Genomic DNA, 4057 nt, shown 5'->3' with positions numbered 1-4057 from the left:
TTGATACATGAAGGAATATGAGTAATTAAAATAATTATGATGAATAAAAGGAGCCAGTCCCCAAAAGAGAGTACATAATACATGAGTTCACTTATGTAAAATTATAGAAAATGGGAACTAGATTATAGTGACAAAAATTGGGTCAGTGGTTGCCTGGCAGTAGGGGGTGGGAGGTAGGGAAAACATGAAGAATGGATCATAAAGGGGCACAAATATGGAATTTCTGGGGGTATGACTATGCTTCCCGTCTTGATTGCAATGAACATTCAACAAGTGTACATTATATCAAAACATCAAATTGTACAATTTAAATGTGTGCAATTTTTTGCATGTCAATTACATTTCAGTAAAATGTTAAATAAATAAATATTTAGTGCTTGCTTCACTGCATATATACTAAAACTGGAAAGATACAGAGAAGACCAGCATGGCCCCTACACAAGGATGGAAGCAAATTCGTGAAGCATTCCATATTTATAAATATATACATAAATGACATTTAAATGTGTTTGCTGAAAATATCCAGCCATGTTGTCATTTGACAATATTTACTGAATGCTTGCATGCCCTGAAACTGTAAGAAAATGTATGAGACGTAGCCATGTACTCCAAAGGCTTTCAAGGTTGTTGGCAAGTCCTCATTTTGAACTTGTGGGGTCGGAGATATTTGTATGACATATGATAGAGATTTAAGATCTAGAAGTCTAGAGCCAAAGTACAAGGCATGAGCTGAAAATATAGATACTGGAGTTGGGATACACAGAGCTAATGAAATACCTTGCATGAGAGAGGAGTTTAGAAATAGATTATAAACTGAAGAGTGAAAAGACTGAGCCCAGAACACTGGGGGCACCAACCATCAGAGGCAGGAGAGGGAAGATGCACTCTGTGAGATGGATAGGAAGTGATCTGAGAGCTTGGATGAGAACTCCAAGTGATGGCACAGAGGAGCCAAGCCTTCTCCAAAAGAAGGCGATGTCAGAGGAGGCCATAGATAAGGGATGAACAATGTCAACTGAATTTGGTAAATAGGAGGTCTCTTGGTGACAGCATTTTGGATATCATTGCAGAGAGGAAGCGAGACATTAGCACACTAATATTCTTGCATTGCACTTTGGTTATTGTAAATGAGGCAGAAAAGAAGCAGTTTTAGACATCTGGATCATCCCTTGTCAGATAAGATACTATAGCACACTGGAGCACTGAAAAGATAATGTTGGTGTCTAAACTTCTGGTTTTTACAGCTCTGCTCTTTCATTTCCCCAGATAAACACATATACTCTCCTAATTTTGATTAGAATTCATGGCAGGCACCACTTCATTATTCCTTTTTTCCTTCACTCAAGCCCTTCACTTAAATCCCGTATTTCTTTCTAGTTCCATCTCTCTCCTGCAAGCCAGATCTCCACTTTCTCCTTTCCTTACCATCTTCAGGCATCTTGACAATTGGTCCTAATATGCTGGTGAGTGGAGATTGTAGTGTCAGACTAGGGGTAGCCAAGAGAGTTTGATCACCAGACTGTGAGAAGTCAAATGTAGTTGATCTTCTAGATGGGAACTACGGTGTCTCATGAAACCTTTGTATGCCTTGAAATCTTCTATATATCTCTGAAATCTTCACTCCCAATGCAGTTCACTCTTTAGAATAATGATCTACCTGGTCCCCTTCCCCGAGGTGGCCCCTCTCTGTTCACAGCCACCAGGCACTTGACTGTTCTTTCTAGACCATCTGCTATCCTGCTTTTGGCTTATTGGTAAAAGGCAATGTTGGGTGGGTGACATTAGAATTTGAGTTTAAGTAGCTCTTATAGAGAAGTAGGCTTTAAGTAGTATTGCTAGTTTGGCTCTTACGTCCTTGTCCTAGTAACTATGCTTCTTCCTTCTTCTCCACCTTATACTAGAATTCTTGAAACAAAATCCCCAATCTCTGCTTCCTTCCTATTCCTTAGTACCTGGTTTATTGGCTGGCTATATCAGATAAGAATTTAATTTGGTACCAAAGTAGTGAACAACAGTGCCTTAAACAAGATAAAAGTTTATTTTTCTCTAACATAAAAAACACTCAGAAGTAGATAGTCCAGGAATGTTATGATGGTTCTTCAGTGGTCAGGGATCAAGATTCTATCTTTCCTTCTATAACAACATCCTTAGCACTGCTTCAATTTTCAAGGTCCTTCATGGCCCAAATCGTCTGTTGAAGCACTATCCATCATAGCTGTCTTTCAAGGAAAAAGCAGGAGAAAGAGGTAACAGGGAGGGGGCATATAGACAGGATAGGGGAGGCACGTGGCAGCTCTTTGTTCTCTTCTTACAGAACTTTCCAGAAAGTACTACCTAGCAACTGCTGCTTATTTTTTCATTGGCTAGAAATTAACTACATGGCCAAACCTTGTTGTGCAAATCAAATAAAACAAAGGTTCTAAGTAAGAGGGAAAGAATGGTTTGGATAGATAATCAGAAGTCTCTGACACAATTGCTCAGCTTAGGAACTTTTGCCATTCAGATTATATCCCCCTCTTTCCCTGGATCAGTGTCCTAATCTCTCTCTCTGAGCCTAATATCTGCTGATAGACTCCTATAAATCTGACTGCCTGCTGTTTACCCATCTGGGTCTCCAAATTTTGTCTGTTTCTAGAATTTCTATTGCTATCAATGTCAATATACTTGTTTAAATTACTTGAATAGTCCTAATCGGGCTTCCATGATATTGACACCAGGCTTGGACTTCTTGTCTATGAATTCCTGGTGAATGGTACTTTCCAGTATTGCCAAAGATGCCTGAAGTTCCCTCAGGGACAGGAAGATGAGCATCTTACACAAGAGGCAAATGCGGAGAAGGGTGATGACAATCATCATATTGGACAGGAACACATCTGTTCTGAAGCAAGCAGGTCCTTGCCTTGTTTGAACAACAGCATCTTTTTCTCCTCCTCCTTGTCTAATTGGTTGTCATGTCTGGGATATGCCCCTGCATCCAAGGCCTTCATTTTCTGTTTGCTAACCATATTGCTACCTTCCAAAATTTCTCCCCATTGTGGCCTCCTTGGCTCAGAATCTTTTATGGCTGTAATTCTTCAGTCATAGACTTTATCTTAGAAAATATGTTTTCTTCACTTTCTCCTTCACCTGAGCTGTCAGATGCCCATTCTCAATAATAGCATCTTCAGGCTCTACCCCTGAGAATGGTGATAAACAAATTTGCTGGAACAGGCTCATACTGACTTGAGAAAGCTGACTGTTAAATTTAAAATATATTAAAAATAAAAACAAATATATAAAGTTGTTGAACTGTTGATAGCTCGAAACTGTCCGTGATAGGAGTATTGAAAACATGGAAATTGGCAAATGTTACCAATTAGGGTCTTATATCCCCCTAAAAAGTGGTTTAGTAGCACACCATTGCTTATTTCTCTCTGTAATCGTCCTTTGTGCACATGCGTGTACACACACATGCACACATATGCACACACACACACACACACACACTGGACAGTCTAACTCCAGGTCCTCATCTCTTCAGTCTATCTCTTAGCTGCCAATGTCAGATAATCTTTTAATACTTAACTACATCCAACAATTCAATATTTTGGCTCCTACATTAAAACAAACACTTGCAACATTTGATAATTGAATGTATATTTTGGAAGTACATTCTGGACCCTAAATAGACTTATCTTGACCACACTGTTTGAAAATTGCTAATGTAGTACATCTGTCTGCCCATAGAACACATATAACCACATGCAGGAATCATTGGTGGGGGGGAACCTAGATACTTAAAATGGCGTTTCAGTAGAGGGGATTCATGTATCAGCAACAGATATGCCTCATAATACATAGAATATTAACTTCTGTGAACTTAATATTTGAAGGAAGAGAGCCAATTAGTTATTATAGGTATCTTAGGAAGACTTATGTAAACTGTGCAATGAAAAAGCTTCACGAACCAATCAAAATTATCAAGTTGCTTTGCCTTTGACAAGGATTATGTCAATTCAGATAATTCTGTTGCCTCATAATGATCAGGAGCTCTGTAACATATATCTTTGATGAATAA

General features: G+C 38.8%; 1 non-coding gene across 1 annotated transcript; it reads left to right on the top strand.

The window, feature by feature from the left end:
- The first annotated feature begins 373 nt into the window (after window positions 1-373).
- On the top strand, window positions 374-478 carry LOC120223843. Its single transcript, XR_005526384.1, has one exon. It is a non-coding gene; the product is annotated as a U6 spliceosomal RNA (small nuclear RNA).
- Window positions 479-4057: the final 3579 nt, after the last annotated feature.

Source organism: Hyaena hyaena, unplaced genomic scaffold (assembly GCF_003009895.1).
Source record: "Hyaena hyaena isolate Hyena2069 unplaced genomic scaffold, ASM300989v1 scaffold_1050, whole genome shotgun sequence".
NCBI lineage: Eukaryota > Metazoa > Chordata > Mammalia > Carnivora > Hyaenidae > Hyaena > Hyaena hyaena.
The sequence above is the reverse complement of the archived record's forward strand: the minus strand, read 5'-3'. Positions and strand labels throughout refer to the sequence as shown.